The following is a 21,019-nucleotide window of genomic DNA, read 5'->3' on the forward strand; positions in this document are numbered from 1 at the left end:
CGTCTCAGGAGCTAGTCGCGTGGGATTGCTGAGATCCTGCATGGTGATGAATAAGTCTCCCCATAACCCATCGAAACCTTATTCAATTATTAGAATGCTACTCCGATAGCCGATACATACTTTATTTAAGTCCCCGGCTGGTTCCACTTTCACATTCAGGCTAGTTTCAAGTGTGACTGAAAACTGTGCGTTTGGGAAGCAAAATGAAATGATCAACAAGGTCTTGGGTTTCAGTAAGTATATTTCAGCAATGGTAACGGCCTTTCATTAATTGAATGTACAGTTGCGGCGTAACAGCAATTTCCGAAAATGGAGAAATTAATAATGGTTCCATAGTCTCATGGCAGTCGATGGATCCCAACCAACGAGAGCAGCAATTCAGTGTAAATGGACCATGTGCTTGTCACTATAAAATTCCGACAACTACGTTTTTGCTTCTTGCACGAGGCGTAACACTTTCTTCCCGTAAACTATCAAGATTCAAATGCAATTTCTGATTGAGAAACCCACTGCATATAATATTTTCTTATGTAGGGAACGTAGATAGCGTTACTCCTACGTGCATTGTGTGGTTACATTGAAATACTAATCATTTACATAATATAGCATGTAGTACACTTCATGCCAATTTGACGATTGTTGCGTGCCGTCTTCACGGCGTCGTAAATCTTATAGCCAACTATGTATTAGCTACGAATTGGATATACATTGGTACCTTGATTGTTGCTTTATTTTCTTCGTGACGAAAAACGCCACTTAACGCACAGTAGACGTATCCAGTTGCTAATTTTCTTAGGAATTCCCTTAATTTTGTACAAATGCAAAAGAGGCACCCCTCTCTAATTTTTCCTTTTTCATTAATTTATTAATTCGTTGCAGCTCTCGTAGTGAACCTAAGACACCGTCCAAATGTTAAAGTAAAGTTTAATTTCTTAGATTAATGACTGTCGCATCAAACTTCCTGACGGTCAGATGATGAAAACTGTGTACAACTTTGGTTTTCAAATCATTTAGTAGGTATTTTTTAATAATCAGTGACGCAAGGAAGAATAATTAGAAAAATTCATGCCAAAAGGGAACAGTGCTGCCTACACTACCTTGAAGTTGACACAGCGGCATGATGCTAACAAGCTCGCTCCACTAAAGAGCTCTTTATACCAACTCTGAAGCCAGCGATAAAACGTAATCACATTCAAGTGTATGGTGCTGTAAATACGGTTATCATTTCCAACAGACTACATTTTAACATTTCATGTAAGAAATATTTCTATGTAATAAGCCGGTACAGTCTATTCTTGAGTGATTGTCATAGTCAATCTATTAACAAAAGTTGTACAAAATGAGAGCTCTCATGAAAACAAAACGATTTCAGACAACTGTCGATACAACATAAGTGCACAGGAGAACAAATAGTTACCTCCAGTGTTCATCGCGCTAATACCGTGTAACACTGCCTCTAGCCTTGATAATTAAGCTTTTACAAGTATGCCATAACCATCTGAAGTAACCCTTTCATGAACTGATTTCGTAGAGCTACAATACTGCACGAACGTTAATTGCTACGTTTCACACGCTGTTGCAGACAGTCCCAGAAATTTCTGTAGGATTAAGGTCGAAAGATGTAGCAGTCCAATCATGGTGCGATAGGACGCCTGAGTGCCTGTCCAGTCATGAACGTAAGCTTGCAGCCTTCTGAACAGGGCTGTTGTCATATCGGAAGACTTGAGTAACCACGGCATACTTATCATGGAGAGGTACAAGAAAGGGCATCAGTTTGTCACAAAGAATGTTTGTATAAACATCCTTGTTCATGTTCATGGTGATCTGAATGAGTGAGTCCAAGTCATCGAACGACAAATAATTCTCAAACATCAAAAAATAACGTACAACCTTAACTATTCTCCCCATATCCAGCGTGTTTAAGATCTAATTGGGCATCGATGTACTCGATATCCTATTTCATTAGAAAAGAGACAAAACTGAGACTTTTCAAGCCACTCTAAATGCGTGCAATTAACTCCTGTTCAGTTTCTGTGTTGTTTGGTCCACTGAGAAAGTGCAACTTTACATGGCGCTTTGAGCAATGGGCTCATGGGATGTTCTTGCCACAAAATGTAAATTACAGGCGGTTTCCTTTGCTGAGCTCGCTCAGAAACTACACTCCTGGAAATGGAAAAAAGAACACATTGACACCGGTGTGTCAGACCCACCATACTTGCTCCGGACACTGCGAGAGGGCTGTACAAGCAATGATCACACGCACGGCACAGCGGACACACCAGGAACCGCGGTGTTGGCCGTCGAATGGAGCTAGCTGCGCAGCATTTGTGCACCGCCGCCGTCAGTGTCAGCCAGTTTGCCGTGGCATACGGAGCTCCATCGCAGTCTTTAACACTGGTAGCATGCCGCGACAGCGTGGACGTGAACCGTATGTGCAGTTGACGGACTTTGAGCGAGGGCGTATAGTGGGCATGCGGGAGGCCGGGTGGACGTACCGCCGAATTGCTCAACACGTGGGGCGTGAGGTCTCCACAGTACATCGATGTTGTCGCCAGTGGTCGGCGGAAGGTGCACGTGCCCGTCGACCTGGGACCGGACCGCAGCGACGCACGGATGCACGCCAAGACCGTAGGATCCTACGCAGTGCCGTAGGGGACCGCACCGCCACTTCCCAACAAATTAGGGACACTGTTGCTCCTGGGGTATCGGCGAGGACCATTCGCAACCGTCTCCATGAAGCTGGGCTACGGTCCCGCACACCGTTAGGCCGTCTTCCGCTCACGCCCCAACATCGTGCAGCCCGCCTCCAGTGGTGTCGCGACAGGCGTGAATGGAGGGACGAATGGAGACGTGTCGTCTTCAGCGATGAGAGTCGCTTCTGCCTTGGTGCCAATGATGGTCGTATGCGTGTTTGGCGCCGTGCAGGTGAGCGCCACAATCAGGACTGCATACGACCGAGGCACACAGGGCCAACACCCGGCATCATGGTGTGGGGAGCGATCTCCTACACTGGCCGTACACCACTGGTGATCGTCGAGGGGACACTGAATAATGCACGGTACATCCAAACCGTCATCGAACCCATCGTTCTACCATTCCTAGACCGGCAAGGGAACTTGCTGTTCCAACAGGACAATGCACGTCCGCATGTATCCCGTGCCACCCAACGTGCTCTAGAAGGTGTAAGTCAACTACCCTGGCCAGCAAGATCTCCGGATCTGTCCCCCATTGAGCATGTTTGGGACTGGATGAAGCGTCGTCTCACGCGGTCTGCACGTCCAGCACGAACGCTGGTCCAACTGAGGCGCCAGGTGGAAATGGCATGGCAAGCCGTTCCACGGGACTACATCCAGCATCTCTACGATCGTCTCCATGGGAGAATAGCAGCCTGCATTGCTGCGAAAGGTGGATGTACACTGTACTAGTGCCGACATTGTGCATGCTCTGTTGCCTGTGTCTATGTGCCTGTGGTTCTGTCAGTGTGATCATGTGATGTATCTGACCCCAGGAATGTGTCAATAAAGTTTCCCCTTCCTGGGACAATGAATTCACGGTGTTCTTATTTCAATTTCCAGGAGTGTAGATAAAGAGCACGTGCACTCATTGACAGGAGGAACTGCTGTAGGACTTGAACCAGATTGTCGTTAACAAAGCGTGACACTCGTCTAGGCACTGTCGGTTAGGATCTTTGCACGACTACTGGTCTTACCCCGTGTTACATGTCTAGAGCTGGTATTCCACTCCTTGTAGAACCGTAGGACAGTATGCATTGAAACACCAGGAAAAATGTCAATTTCATTTATGACGTTGTCATGGGCGCGGCCAAATACGATAGCTACTTTGTACTAATGCGCCCTTCTGCGCTGATTACATAGAGTAGACTGGCCCGTACCCGTCGCTTCACTGCCATTTCTCACGGCAGCGGTGGACCCATATTACGGTTTTGTATCACATCCATGCCAACTACAGCCCTGCAAAGCAACCAGAAGGTGACTAATATTCAATCAACGCGCCTATTCTGCTCTTCTATTTGCGACGGCTACACATATTTGCTACATTCTTATAATTTATAAATGAGTAGAGTTATCAGAAAAGATATGTTAAGTGAAGCAGTAGTAATTGGGTGTCATTTGCATAACGAGGTCTCGTGCAAAAGTTGGTACCTCACGACAGCACCACGAGTAAAGGCAGTCGCTGACAGACGCAGCGGCGAATCTGAGATGTCGGCACAGACTCGCCCAAAATTTTTTTCCTTGCGCCGCGGCAGCTGGACAGTTAATTATGTCCGAAGGCACTATCGCTCTCCCCCAGTTTATCTGTAATGAGCAACCTTTTGTAATCTTCACTAAAGATTATAGTATCGTCGTGGTGCAGACCGAGGCTGCATGCTAATAGAACAGTTATTCAGAACTTTATATCCAGTTAAAGATTATTGTCCTCAGATGTGAAATTATAAATCTGCAGCGACGAAGTGCTAAATCTTATAAGCGTCAGCGACAGTACCAAATACGTCATCTATGTGGATTCTGATTGTTTACAAAGTATTTATCACATTCAAGTTTTAAGAAATCACGAATATTTTGTGTGCGTGTTGTAGTATCTGCTCGACCTCTTCTAAAGCAATCTAGTTGCTACAGCACACCACAGAAACTGCACACCCTATCCTTTTTAATTATTTCTGCTTGTAGTTTCTAAAGAATATTCATTTACAGAGTATAATGTGTTCTCGAGAAATTTTTTTTAATGAAAACATGATATATTTACTTGTTACGCATTCCACATCTCCTGGTAGATGATGGAAAATTTATGTTGCAGGATTCTATACCAGGTTTTAAGCTGATTTAACTTGATATAAGATTAATAAAGGTAATGTCTTAGGAAAATTATTATGTACGAAGGAGTTTCTTTCAGTAGAGGTCGTAATGGAATATATATTACGCAGTGTTAAGTCTTCGGGTACATACTTTTTTTTAGATATTAACTATTTGCTGTTAGAGTGCTTAACATTCGGAGAAGGCTATTCTAACTGGAAGGGTAATTTCTTTCCAACCTGTAGGGAATATGGGGAATTTTTCAGACAGGGTACTAACATGAATCTGGTGTGACATATTATTAATGCCTACATGTGTATCGATGTTTTAGATAAATATTCATTTATTCTTGCTCTGTGGTCCGCAGCATTATTTCCCTGTTGGTCCATTTATAAATATTTTGCCAGATTGTGTGAACTATGCTGTTGTTTATAGCATTTTCATAAAAAACCTCCCTTTATTTTTTTTATAGATTCATATTAATCGTCCGATTCCTCGCCATGATAAACGACCTCAGTTTGTAACCTCAAAACGGCAGTCTATGCTAACATTATACCTCTGCCAGGAATTTTTGAAAGTTGTGACCGTCAGATAACCTAATGGAAACAGAACAATCCAACTGGGATTCGTTTCTGAAACACTCGAGCAGAGTATAAACAACAGCAACAGGTGGGTCAGGAACAGACGTTCTCCCAGTACAAAAGCAAGTTGTAACATTACATATTAAAACAGGTCGCCAGCCTAATTAGGCATTTTCGTGTCGGGCAAAATGATAAAGCAGAAGATAATGCTAAGGCTAACATAACCATCCTTGACACACACACTAAACTCTTTCCTCTCTCTCTGTTCATACTACAACATAGTAACCTAACCGTGCAGCTAAATGTGCTACTAACAAACAAATGGCCAATGAGTTAGTAAATAGTAACATATGCCTCTCAATAAGACGTACCTTAAATGAACTAGATGTAACAGTCTATAAAACCAATTACCAACACACATGAAACTAGTAGCAATAGTGAACAAGGAAAAGCTTGAAATGATGCTGAATTTAAGTCAGGGGGTGTGCTAAGAATCATAATACACTCCTGGAAATTGAAATAAGAACACCGTGAATTCATTGTCCCAGGAAGGGGAAACTTTATTGACACATTCCTTGGGTCAGATACATCACATGATCACACTGACAGAACCACAGGCACATAGACACAGGCAACAGAGCATGCAAAATGTCGGCACTAGTACAGTGTATATCCACCTTTCGCAGCAATGCAGGCTGCTATTCTCCCATGGAGACGATCGTAGAGATGCTGGATGTAGTCCTGTGGAACGGCTTGCCATGCCATTTCCACCTGGCGCCTCAGTTGGACCAGCGTTCGTGCTGGACGTGCAGACCGCGTGAGACGACGCTTCATCCAGTCCCAAACATGCTCAATGGGGGACAGATCCGGAGATCTTGCTGGCCAGGGTAGTTGACTTACACCTTCTAGAGCACGTTGGGTGGCATGGGATACATGCGGACGTGCATTGTCCTGTTGGAACAGCAAGTTCCCTTGCCGGTCTAGGAATGGTAGAACGATGGGTTCGATGACGGTTTGGATGTACCGTGCACTATTCAGTGTCCCCTCGACGATCACCAGTGGTGTACGGCCAGTGTAGGATATCGCTCCCCACACCATGATGCCGGGTGTTGGCCCTGTGTGCCTCGGTCGTATGCAGTCCTGATTGTGGCGCTCACCTGCACGGCGCCAAACACGCATACGACCATCATTGGCACCAAGGCAGAAGCGACTCTCATCGCTGAAGACGACACGTCTCCATTCGTCCCTCCATTCACGCCTGTCGCGACACCACTGGAGGCGGGCTGCACGATGTTGGGGCGTGAGCGGAAGACGGCCTAACGGTGTGCGGGACCGTAGCCCAGCTTCATGGAGACGGTTGCGAATGGTCCTCGCCGATACCCCAGGAGCAACAGTGTCCCTAATTTGCTGGGAAGTGGCGGTGCGGTCCCCTACGGCACTGCGTAGGATCCTAGGGTCTTGGCGTGCATCCGTGCGTCGCTGCGGTCCGGTCCCAGGTCGACGGGCACGTGCACCTTCCGCCGACCACTGGCGACAACATCGATGTACTGTGGAGACCTCACGCCCCACGTGTTGAGCAATTCGGCGGTACGTCCACCCGGCCTCCCGCATGCCCACTATACGCCCTCGCTCAAAGTCCGTCAACTGCACATACGGTTCACGTCCACGCTGTCGCGGCATGCTACCAGTGTTAAAGACTGCGATGGAGCTCCGTATGCCACGGCAAACTGGCTGACACTGACGGCGGCGGTGCACAAATGCTGCGCAGCTAGCGCCATTCGACGGCCAACACCGCGGTTCCTGGTGTGTCCGCTGTGCCGTGCGTGTGATCATTGCTTGTACAGCCCTCTCGCAGTGTCCGGAGCAAGTATGGTGGGTCTGACACACCGGTGTCAATGTGTTCTTTTTTCCATTTCCAGGAGTGTATATAACTTCACTACTTAGTACAGGTTCTCTATGCTTGAGCATTAACCAACTTCCATTAGATTAGATAACATAGTAAATAGTTCTTTCTTAAACTCTGTTTGACCCAACTCAAAAGAATGCAAATCTAACTAAAGTGGCTCTGAAGGAGCCTTTGCATTGCTTCATTAAGTAATTAGCCTAGTACATGAGGGCCCTTTAACTCTCATGGTCTTAGAACCACGCTCATGAATAATATTAAACCAGTATTTATGAAAAATGGTAAGTATTCTTATCAATAATTACTAATTAAGTAAAGCATAACAAACTATAACTCTTTAAATAACAATCGTGCTTTGACAAGAAGTCTTTTGGCATACTCAAAAGTAAAATTGGCTGTGCAAATGGCAACACAACATTAAATTCAGGTTCAACCACTTTCTCATAATAAAGTAGGACAGTCGGAATTAAATTCACTAGGATAGGGTTCCTGTCCACGTTTGTGATTTGGGATAATCACGGGTGTAAGATAAAGTTTTTAGCAACACAATAATTATTATCATAAAATAAACCAAATTTCAAAAATATCTTGTCCATTTACAGAGTGCCAAATATAAACAATTTAGAGGATGGCTGGTGGTACTCGTGGTACAATTTGCAGTGGCTCTTAACTTGGCGGCGATGCAGTCATAGCAGTACTGTTGGTCTCGCCCTGTTACATAACTTCTTGACGTCGGAATTATATTTGTAAGTCCAAAAGCAATGCCATGATTATGATATCACCAAATGCAGCATCGAAGGTCCATAAATACTTCCCATAAGCCCTACTGGCCTCAGAATTCCAGGAATCTGAGCCACAATGATCCGTTACTGCTATCGAGGTGCTAACCACAGTACTGCTCAGCCCAGACTCCATACCCGTCACAAAGGATGAGTTGCCACCTGTGCGCCAATCACACGTTTTCCACTCCGTCAGGCTACTTCCGTAGGTGCGGGGCTTCCCTATATCTTTTACACTCAACACTACGTTCCCTAACTATGGACTATGTCATTTGCAGTACATTACATAACAATAATTCCATTAGTTATTTAAATCCTCAAGAATAATTTAAAAAACATCTTTCATAAGTTTCTCATAACTGAAACATGTTTACATAGCCAAATAATTGCCATGACAGATACATCATACATAAGCAATACTACAAATTTAGATAGAAATATCAATACAGATACAAAATATGTCAAAAATAGGGGCTACAAATTCCCCTTAGAACTCCCATCGAATACTACTCTAGTCACAGCACACTACACTCCACATCACATTGCTTAGCTAATTACTCCGCAAAAGTTTTTTCTACTATTCAACAATAAAGTTGTTGATTGTGTACCCCGAACCAAACCGAGCGCGGTGGCACTGTCGTTACCATCTTGGAGTCGTATTTGGGAGGAGGACGGTTCAAACCAGCCTGCAGCATCAAAATTTTACGTGTTCCATGATTTCCCTAAACTGCTTCAGGCAAATGTCAGGATAGTTCCTTTGAAAGGGGACGGCTGATTTTCTCAAAAATGGTTCAAATGGCTCTGAGCACTATGGGACTTAACATCTGAGGTCATCACTCCCCTAGAACTTAGAACTACTTAAACCTAACTAGCCTAAGGACATCACACACATCCATGCCCGAGGCAGGAATCGAACCTGCGACCGTAGCGGTCTCTCGGCTCCAGACTGTAGGGCCTAGTACCGTTCGGCCACACCGGCCGGCCTGATTTTCTCCCCCATCCCTTCCTAATCTGAACTTGTGCTCCGTCTCTAATGACCTCGTTGTCAACGGCTGTTCACGACTCGTAAGATGAAACCCTGCGTTCTTCATCGCCGGGCTTTGAATTCGGTGGGCGTTCTACGTTAAATGTTTGTAGAATAGCTATAAGGCTTCCAAAGCATAGTCCAAGCAGCCACCACTAGTCGGCGCTGATATAGGCGAAATCCAATATGACTTTGGTGCTACAGTTGCCGAAACAGATGCCAATAAAAGGAAATTAAAAAAAGCGTGATGATGGTGGTGGAAAATCAAAGAATTTCCAAGAAGGTAGTGATGGATAGTAAAGAAATAGTCCAAGGTGGTGGAACTAATGCACTTATGCTAAATCTAAAAATGACGGGGATATTTAAAAAATTCTAGATGGCGAAGCTTGCCCACTTGTGCCGAACAGTATTATTTATGGAAAATATATAAGAGGTGTTCAAATGGCTCTGAGCACTATGGGACTTAACATCTGAGCTTATCAGTCCTCTAGAACGTAGAACTACTTAAACCTAACTAACCTAAGGACATCACACACATCCATGCCCGAGGCAGGATTCGAACCTGCAACTGTAGCGGTCGCTCGGTTCTAGACTGAAGCTCCTAGAACCGCTCGGCCACATCGGCTGACTATAAAAGCTGTACTTTAAGTGTTTCCACATCTATGATTTATCAAAAATACAAACACTTCACACCAATAAAAGAAAATGATGCCATAATCAAAAGTATCTGAACAAGCTTTACCACCATGTTCATGAGTTTCCGAATGACTTGAATTACGTAAATTTGCATTATTTTGAAAATATCCGAACGTCTATTGTTGTGTCGATTCCCTAAGGTCTCGACACAATGAGTGGCTAGGTGCACGCGAAACTAACGCAGACGGGCGTAAATTCTGAAACAGGAGACTGGATGAAAACTATAAAGAAAAGAAGAGAGATTTTAATATACTTAACTTTAATGTAGTCTTGTTCTTGTTGAAATACATCTCTTGCATAGTAGTAAGCAATTAGCAATAATACACATGGCGCCTTGCTAGGTAGTAGCGATGGACTAGCTGAAGGCTATTTAATCTGTCTCTCGGCAAATGAGAGGAATACTTGGTAGGTCTAGTCGCAAGCTATGTCGTCCGTACAACTGGGGCGAGGTCAAGTCCGTGTCTTGTGACCTGCCCTGTGGTGGCGCTACGTTTGCGATTACATAGTGGCGACACGCGGGTCCGACATGTACTACAGGACCGCGGCCGATTTAAGTTACCACCTAGCAAGTGTGGTGTCTAGCGGTGACACCACATTCCTCCCCCGCAAATCGGCGAACGGTCGTGAGATAAGGCTTCCGCCCGCCGTGGGGAGGACCCCATGTTGACGTATGCGATGAGGTGGGGAGCCTAACAACAGGCGAGGCTGTGCCACCCGCACCCGGCCATTCGGTCCGAGGGGAGCTAGGAAACGCCTGCAAACCTAGTCCAGGGTGCACGTCAACATGAGGTGTATGCGCACGTAATGAGACAGAAGGGTCGACCCCCATGTGGTCGGAGCACCCGACGGGCGAAGACGACATCTGGTCCGGAGCGGGCAAGAGGTCCATGGCGGAGGACGGCTGGTCACGGGAAGCAAGCGGCGGCGCGTGACCCAGGGAGGCGCGAGGCGGCTGCAGCGAAGCGTCCGCTGCTGGCGGCGCCGGCGGCGGCTGCGGCGGCGCGACGCCATGAGGCAAACTGGAAGGCATCGTCGGTAACACCTGGGGATGAGGCGAGCCAGTAGATGGGTCCCCAAGGCGCTGACCGGACGGCTCCGTCGCTGAAAGCAGACGGGGAGCGGCAGAACCCAGGCGACGACAGAGGCGCAGCTGATTGAGATGCCGACGCACCTCACCAGAGGCCCCCAAAACCAAATACATCGCGCGGCCGAGGCAGCGAAGAATGCGCCCTGCGAGCCAACGCTGTGAACCGCGATAGTTGCGATAATAGACAACGTCGCCAGGAGCAAAAGCAGGAGTCTGCCGCTGCACAGGAACCTGATGTGGCGGATGCAGCAAAGACATCAGAGTTCGATGAGGACGACCATGGAGCAATTCAGCCGGCGAGCGACCATCGCGAGGCTGAGAGCGATATGAGGACAAAAAGAGCAACAAAGCGTCCTCCCGAGAATGCGATTCTTTCAATTTCAACATCTGTGACTTGAAAGTCCGGACCAATCGTTCAGCGGCACCGTTTGACTGAGGCGAAAACGGCGCGGATGTCAGATGTTGAATACCATTGGCCTTGCAGAATGACTGAAATTCTGCGGACATGAATTGTGGGCCATTGTCGGAAACAATAGTCTGCGGAAGACCTTCAATGCAAAAGATAGCAGACAAGGCTTGGATTGTGGCAGAAGACGTCGTGGAAGACATCCGGACAACAAAAGGAAAATTACTGAAAGCATCGACCACAACCAACCATCGAGCATTCCAGAATGGACCAGCAAAATCGATGTGCAAGCGTTGCCAAGGGGAAGTGGCTTTCGGCCATGCAAAGAATTTCCGCGGCGGTGCGGATTGTTGTTCGGCACACGCCACGCAAGAGGAGCACATATTCGCAATCGCAGCATCGATTCCGAACCAAGTACAGAGCTGTCGAGCAAGTTGTTTCGTTCGCACTATACCCCAATGTCCTTGGTGAAGAAGCCGTAAGACAGAGGACTGTAACGAACGTGGGACCACGACTCGGGACTGATCATTATCGGAACGCAACAACAAAACACCACGTCGTACAAAAAGTCTCTCCTTGTGAGCAAAAAAACGGCGAACCAAAGGATCCTCGATCCGTGACTTTGACAAGGGCCATTGCGTAGCAACAAAACGCAAAACGGAAGCAAGGACAGGGTCAGCAGCTGTGGCAGTAGCTACACGACGAAAATCAATCGGAAACGATGCGACCACGTCATCGGCTTCCGAATCAATGAACATGCAAGCAAGTTCGGAAGAATCGAATGTTTTATCCTCAGCAACAGGCAAACGGGACAACGCATCAGCGTTTCCGTGCTTAGCAGTGGACCGATACAAGATATCGTAGCGGTACTGCGAGAGAAAAAGAGACCAGCGAATTAATTTCTGCGCTGTACGTGGAGGTACAGGCTTGTTCGGATGAAAAAGTGATGTCAACGGTTTGTGGTCCGTGATGATGGTAAAGTGACGACCATACAAGAAGTCATGGAACTTGGTAACACCAAACACGAGAGCTAAAGCTTCTTTCTCTATTTGTGAATAATTTCTTTGCGCAGATGAGAGCAATTTGGACGCAAAGGCAATAGGGCGATCATGCGAGCCATCCTTGTGCGCAAGCACAGCACCGATCCCGAAATCCGATGCATCGACCATCAACAAAAGGGGTTTTCGGGGATCGAATGGCGTAAGGCAAGTATTTGAAAGTAACGCCGATTTCAACTGGCGAAAGGCGCGTTCGCATTCCGTCGTCCAGACGAACGGAACACCTGTACGGCGTAAGCGATGAAGCGGAGCTGAAATAGAAGAAGCATTGCGCACAAACCGATGATAATAATTTACCTTACCCAGCACACTCTGTAGCTGTTTTAAGTTCTGCGGTGACGGCAAGTCCTGAATGGCACGAAGGTGCTCTGGACTCGGATGTATTCCTTGGGCATTTATGACATGCCCCAGGTACGGTAAGTCACGAGCAAAAAACACACATTTGTCCTTCCTCAAGCGAAGACCATTCTGACGCAATACCTGAAATAATGTTCGGAGATTCTGCAAATGTTCGGCTTCTGTCTTTCCTGAGATCACAATATCGTCCAGATAGTTCGCAGCAGTAGGGACCGACGCACAAATAGTTTGTAATTATTGCTGAAATAAAGCAGGGGCGGATGCACACCCGAATGGCAGTCTTTTGAAGCGAGACAAGCCAAGATGCGTGTTTACCACTAAGACGCGCTGGGATTCTTCGTCCACAGGTATTTGCAAGTACGCATCTGCTAGGTCCAATTTTGAAAAATATTTTCCCGGGCACAGTTTGTCAAAAAGATCTTCCGGGCGGGGCAAAGGAAAAGTAGCAGTCACAAGTTGTGGATTCACAGTTGCCTTGAAGTCCACACAAAGTCTCAATTTTCCGGAAGGTTTTGGCAAAATTACTAAGGGTGAGGCCCAGAGAGAAGCCTGCACACGTTCAATTACACCTTGAGATTCTAAATCGTGCAATGTTCTTGCGACCTCATCACGCAATGCGTGGGGAACATTGCGCGCTCTGAAAAATTCTGGTTGCGCGTTGTCTTTCAGTTCCAAATGCGCTTCATAGTTCTTAGCGCAACCAAGGCCCGGTGCAAAAATGTCTGCAAATTCTTCACAAAGACTAGAAACACTGGCGGAAGGCACAGTCTGATTCACTGATAGGACCTGATTTACAATAGACATATTAAATAATTGAAACAAATCTAAACCAAACAAGTTCACTGCACTAGAGGAACGAAGAACATAAAATGATACAAGTTTTGTCTGTCCCTTGTATGTTGCAATAAGGCTGCACTGTCCTAACACAGGTATATGCTGTCCTGAGTAACTAGTTAACGTAACATTTGCGGCACGCAACGGCGGGGCGCCCAGTTGTTTGTACGTGTCGTGATTGAGCAATGAAACTGCAGCTCCGGTATCGAGCTGGAATGGTATCACTTTTCCTGCAAAGTCTAAGTCCACAAAAAGTTTATTGTCTTGTTGACGACAAGAGCGACTGTCTCGTGCAATGTGAACTGAGACAGGTACAGAAGCACTTGCGACTTTACGGGATTTCCGGCGACGTCGACGCACACTTTGGGTGGGACGAACACAGTCACTGTTAGCTAAAGTGTCACTGGACGGGTGGGCATGAACTACATGAATGTCCATGGGCGAAGGTCCACGAGCCTGATTGTCCTGGGTTCGATTCCGGCGCGAAGCAAAGGGCCTGGAATTTGTGCGATTGTCTGATCTTAACTTTTTCCGGCAAACACTTTGTACATGTCCTTTCTTGTGACAGTAAAAGCAAATAGCTTGGCGTGACGGGCAATTTTCACGCGAATGTCTAGTTGCACACCGCGGGCAAGATTTCACTGCATTTGCTTGCTTACGCGGCGCACGTGGTTGCAAGCTAGGCGGCCGCTGTGAAGTCGGGCGCGAGGGCCGCTTAGCGTCCCGTGCAGCGGGCCGATTAATGTGACACACTGCTGGCGAAGTTTCAAATGATTCCTGAGCAAAGTCAAGTGTGTCTTGCCTGTCCAATATGTCTATCACTTGTTGCAGGGAGGGATTAACTAGCTTCAAAATCTGTTCCCTTATGCGAACATCAGAAACGTTCTGTGCAATTGCATCACGCACCATAGTATCGGAATATGGGAGGCCACATTCACAGGCAAACGCGCAGTCTCTAGTAAGTCCTTGCAAAGTTGCTACCCACTCCCTATTAGTCTGACCGGCCGTACGTTTTGTACGAAAAAACGTATACCGTTTTGCAACTACATTTACTGTTTCTTTGAAATAGGCATCTAAAGCCGACAAAATTTCCTCGTAGGTCAGAGTTGCTACGTCGCGTCGGGGAAACAATTTCACTATCACCCGGTAGGTAGACACACCGACACAAGAAAGCAAAAACGGCTGCCGCTCTTTACCTTGAATTCCATAAGCAGTGAGGTGGAAGTTGAACTGATCGGCCCACTCAGTCCAGCTTTCGGTTGTGGCCTCAAAGGGCCTAAATGGCGGTGCGACAGCGTTGTGTGGCTGCGGTAGCGAAGAAGCGGCTGCCGCCGCATCGGTTTGCAGCGCACGTTGACCCTGGACGAGCTGTCCAAGGGCTTCCAATAACGCCTGCGTCTGCTGATTCTGCAAGCGAAAAAATTCGGACAGTACATCTGGAGAATGCGGCGAAGCCATGACACAAGCAAATTAGAGCAAATATAACACAAAGACTGCAACGTGGGCGCGGCACCACTCCTCGGCGCCAAAATATTGTTGTGTCGATTCCCTAAGGTCTCGACACAATGAGTGGCTAGGTGCACGCGAAACTAACGCAGACGGGCGTAAATTCTGAAACAGGAGACTGGATGAAAACTATAAAGAAAAGAAGAGAGATTTTAATATACTTAACTTTAATGTAGTCTTGTTCTTGTTGAAATACATCTCTTGCATAGTAGTAAGCAATTAGCAATAATACACATGGCGCCTTGCTAGGTAGTAGCGATGGACTAGCTGAAGGCTATTTAATCTGTCTCTCGGCAAATGAGAGGAATACTTGGTAGGTCTAGTCGCAAGCTATGTCGTCCGTACAACTGGGGCGAGGTCAAGTCCGTGTCTTGTGACCTGCCCTGTGGTGGCGCTACGTTTGCGATTACATAGTGGCGACACGCGGGTCCGACATGTACTACAGGACCGCGGCCGATTTAAGTTACCACCTAGCAAGTGTGGTGTCTAGCGGTGACACCACATCTATATTATGTGTCAAAAATACTTCACAAATACACATAAACGCACACAAATGTGTAAGCTTCACCTGAAACACGAAAAATATCACCATGTTCAAAAGTAGCCCAAGGATCTTAATTTTGCTTAACTAGAGAAAAGTTCAAAAGGATCCAAACGACCTCAGTTTTTTCGTAATTTCATACCATTTTCAAAGCCAATCAGTAATGGCTGAATGTGATTATCAAAAGTTAACAGCGGGCACAGAAGGCGAGGAGAGCAGAGGGGAACTTTTTCAGCAGCTTTGTCAAGTATGGACTTATTTGTCTGCTCAGCAAGCTGAGACACACAATAGGTAATGTTTGCATGTGATTGTCTGAACGCAGATAAGCCCTTATTCTCGAAAATATAAAATATAATGTAGGGAATGCATGGAGAAGGAGGAAAATCCTGTTCTGCACATTCTGACAGTAGGTGATAGCTATAGATCACAATAAAAACACTGAGATATGTTGCTCTCTATAATAAGGAACATTACATAGTCATAATACATAAACATATACTTGTTCGAAATGTAGGAGACATAACCAAAAGTGACGCGATGTTTATGTAAGCGGGACTGGGCTAAGATGCGTTTCTATGCTGTTAGCAAGGTCTCTGGTGATGCATGGTGCAATTTGTTATAAACTGTTCTGATGCTTATCTGTAACAGTACATAAAATAAGGGATATCCAGTGTCAGTCACCCACAGCATTCACACATTGTCAGCTTGTGCTGCTACAATACCGTTTTAAGATGCAGTAGCCCACACCCACTGCGCAATTAAATGGGTGAGTTCGATTAACTCTGCGAAATGAAGGCCTGACGAAAGGAGGGTGGTTCATTTTTTAAAAGACTATGCATGTAATACCTCTATTTATGAATTGGGGCTGTAATCATGAACTTCCGCTTATGTCATGTTTTTCACCTAACAGGCTTGTTCCACCAAATGAATTTATGGCATCGAATATAGCGAATAAATGGGATTAGTAATGTTATGTACAGTGATTAACTTGAGAAAAGTGTAGCAGAAAGTGACATTGTGGATGTTGAACCAGATTTTATTGTGTTAAGCATTCCTTAAATTGAACAGTATTCTGTTTTCATGAGACACATCTACATTAATACATTTGAGATAGGCACATGTGAGAAGATGGAGATTGGATTTAAATAGTTGAAAATAAACATTCAAGGGGAAGATAAGGCCCTAGGACCATAAATGATGACAATTCTAATCGATCATGGAATTGTCACCTACATACATTTCCACCCATTTGAGAGGCATAATCAGAAATGATGCCATGATTATGTACGAAAGGATATGATAAGACTTGTGTGTATGCCTAATCAGCAAGGTCTCATAAGATGTATGGCGCTGATTTTTACAATTTCGTTTGGTGCTTATATTAACGAAATATAAAATGATGGAGATCCAGTAGCTGACACCCATTGCACACACGCACTGTCAGCTTTTGGTGATACAGTACCAGTTTAATATATAGCAGCTGACACCCTTTACTCACACACTCTATCAGCTTCTGATTTTAGTAATGTATTTGATATGCAGTAGCTGCCACCCATTCTCAGCGTATGGCACACACAGTGCTATCTTCTGGTGTAAGAATATTATTTCAGTTCTCATTGCCTATTTGCTTGTGTTAGCTACCACTGCCTTCTTACCACACAATTTTCTGTTCTGTTTTTTTTTCTCAATTCTCCGGGTGTAACTGCAGAATAAGATCCCCAAGTGTACAGAAAATCAAATGCCTCAAGGTTTGGTGGCTGCAAAAATGGGACGCCATAACAAGTGCTAGTAAGGTGTATACAGTTCTCAGAACAAACGTAATGTATAACATGATAAATATCCTGTTGAAAGACAGGTAGGTCCTCCCTGTACAATGATACATTATTCAAGATCATGGCAAAGTTCAATGAACGCCAAATAAGCAAATATATTTTTAGTTCTAGTAGGGATTAATTAAGAACAGAGGAGGGATACAACAAAATGGAGTGTTATTTGTAAATTAGAAGGGGCACAAGAGATCTTAAAGGTTATTATCGAATGCCACTCTAAAGTTGAGTTTTATTTCATGAAAACCCCCATTTGTGACATCGGATTTGGAAAGAGCGAAAAGACGTTTGAACTTTAAGTTTTTATTAACGTGTTTATTCGTAAAAATAAAAACATCACAACTTATAAGTATTCTTGCGGCATTTTCAAGACAAAATAAAACATAGATAACTGATTTTCAAGTCGTTTAGTGAGTCGCCTCACCTCTCATTCCTCGGCATCCTTCTTCCAATTTGTATCTAACGTTTTATTTTGCTGTATCCCTCCTCTATTCCAAGTTAATCCCTATTAGAACCTCAAGACATATTTGCTTATTTGACCGTCACTGAACCTAGCCGGGACCGTCAATAATGTATCATTTTATACGTAACATTTTCCGCTCTTTTCAAATCTTAAATCAAATATTAGGGTTCCCTATTAAAAAAATCACTTTAACCTCCAAATCCCCTTGAAAATCAGGTTAGTAGCAATACGTGATACGATTTGCCACCTACAACTTTCTCCTAAAACATCTTGCTGTATCTCATCTCCATCCTGAGTGATTCTCCATTATGGATTAAAATGGCCCACCATGTGTATACGGGGTGAACATAAATGAAACTGCCAAACTACAGCGACGGATCCCCGACCGGAAATGGAGGAAAAAATGTCCTATAGACATATATCAGGAAATGCATAATTGCCACGGTATATGGCGCTGACAAATGACAGTTCCTCTAACCATGGGTGTTTCTTGTGTGTTGCAGGCTGTGTCACAGACATAGGGTACTGTAAGCAACCGAATCGTCTGGTACTCAAGTCAGAAAAAAATCTGAAATGGTTATTTTATACGGCCAAGAAGATGGAAACGTTCGTCAGGCAGCACAACTATACCAAAACAAGTACCCTGACTGATACCAACCTTGTCACACAACAACTGAAGCACTTCTTGGGCGTTTGTGTCATCATGGGTGCTTTCAGGCAGACGAATGTGCAGGAAGACGACTTACTACACGTACACCAGATGTGGGGGACTGGGTTCTACAGGATATAAAGACGAATAACAGTACAAGCTCTAGGCAAGTTTCTCGTCAACATGGTTTACGCCAAAGAGAGATTACGTGCATCCGAAAGAACAGATACCATCTTCATATAGTTAAGGCTAACCGGCCATTGACCTTCTTCTTCTGTGCTGGATGCACACGCATTGCCCGAACTCTAACGGGGCTCGGTAAGATTGTTTGCCGCGAGTAATGATTGTAATGGGCAGGGGCACTGCGAATGTACTGTGTGGACATTAAGTTGGGAATGTGGGGAGATAACTCTGCAGTCGCCAATACTGGGGAACAGTTGTTCAGCGGTAGTATTTGACAGCAAGGGTAATACAGACTAAATTTTAAAATGTCCGAATGTACCACAATCCAAAATTCCAAACTCAGTGGTCAGTCATTACCTCTATTGTTTTTGATCCCTTTTGTTTTGTTTGAACCAAATACGAGTTCAGAGTGCTAACTACTGCGCCACGTAGCTAGGTGCAAAGTAATGCATTAACACTTACGCTGATGCAGACGTGATTACTGCGCACCATACTGAGCGTTGTGTCATCACGTAATCCGATTGCCTACCCTGAGTCCCCTTGTTTTCACTCTGCTACCAGAATATGCGGCATTGTGCGACTTAACTCACCTTGAAACCCTGGAAATTGTGACATCTTTTGTCGTGTTTACATCCCCTATTCTTCTGTATGAATTCCTCACTGCACTGACTCAAGAAGTGGACGGATCTGTTGGCAGCTAAGTGCATATTTTTGAATTATTCATCGCAGGCTGTTAGTGATATTTCATGCAGTACAAATTAATTGTTTCGCTACCTGTGAAGGATTTCGATCATTTACTGATGAATCATGACTGATTTCAAGGCATTTTTGCAGCCCAAAAATTATACTACGTCGTAGTGTCAACGAAATACTGCACAGTGACCGTCTAAAAAAATGGTTCAAATGGCTCTGAGCACTATGGGACTCAACTGCTGAGGTCATAAGTCCCCTAGAACTTAGAACTACTTAAACCTAACTAACCTAAGGACAACACACACATCCATGCCCGAGGCAGGATTCGAACCTGCGACCGTAGCGGTCGCGCGGTTCCAGACTGTAGCGCCAGAACCGCTCGGCCACCAGCAGCCGGCAGTGACCGTCTAAGATACCACTACTACATTGCTGTGTAAAACTTAAGGACGAGATAAAACTGTGGGAGCATGTTGCCAGAGGACTCCCAGTACTGTACAGAAAAGTTGAAGTCACAGGGCTTGAGGCCAGCATAACTATAGCACCAAATCAGGCTGAGCCCGCAGCACGACGCAGTTACAGAAACGGGGAAAGACAGTCTACGTCAATCAACGAGCACCAAGGTGCACTGTGGTGGTTGTCTTCATTACAACATGGCCAGCAGACAATATCTGGATGACTTTACACTGTGAAAAATCATCGGAAAGCTGAAAGAAGGACGGTTGTAGTTAAGGAGACTGATACTGCTCATTGCATTATTTCACGTGCTTGGGGAGTGATCCGAACTATAGGCACTGCTGGCTGAAAGAGAGGAGGAGTTCGACCAAGGTCAACTACAGCAGCAGATGATCATTACATTCCGCATCCGGCTAGAAGGGACCGACATCAGACACCGGCTGCAACTGCAAACAAATTTAACAGGACTGAAACGCAAGAAATCTCACGCTCCAAAGTGGCACGGCGACTGTATGAGGGTGGTCTCTTTGCCCGAGGACCAGTACCTGGCGTTCCGCTAACACCCGCACATTGGCGGCACCGTTTGCGATGGTGCCAAAAACATAGGGATTTGGACAACGAGTTGTTGGGTCGCCCGCTCTTCTCGTATGAGATCATTTTCAGTTCGAGTAGTTATTCTGGACGTATATTCGTATGGCGAGAGCAGGAAATACGTAATGCACCTAGGAACACTGTCGAATATGATGGTTTTGGTACTCCATGTGTTCAGGGTTGGGGAGACATAATGTTGCATGGGCGCACTGATGTTCAGAACATCCAGTACGATACAGTCACTAGCCAACGTCATTGTGACTGTGTGTTCCTTCGCTCCATTCATCTTTTCAAGGTTGTTTCGACCATGAGTTCATTTATGTGAATGACAGTAAGCGACCGCATTGAACAGCGCAATTGGAGGACCTCTTGGAACGAAAGAATACTCAGGGAATGGATTAGCCTGTCCGTTCCGCCGACTTAAATCTGATCGAACACGTGTGAGGGGGCGTGGGAAGACGTACTTCAGCACATTCACATGCACCACCGACCATCCAACAGTTGTCAACCGCGCTGGCGAAGGAATGGAACGCCCTACTATAAGAACACCCCTTACCAATCTTGTGGCCAACAGAGCA

Source organism: Schistocerca nitens, chromosome 3, assembly GCF_023898315.1.
Source record: "Schistocerca nitens isolate TAMUIC-IGC-003100 chromosome 3, iqSchNite1.1, whole genome shotgun sequence".
NCBI lineage: Eukaryota > Metazoa > Arthropoda > Insecta > Orthoptera > Acrididae > Schistocerca > Schistocerca nitens.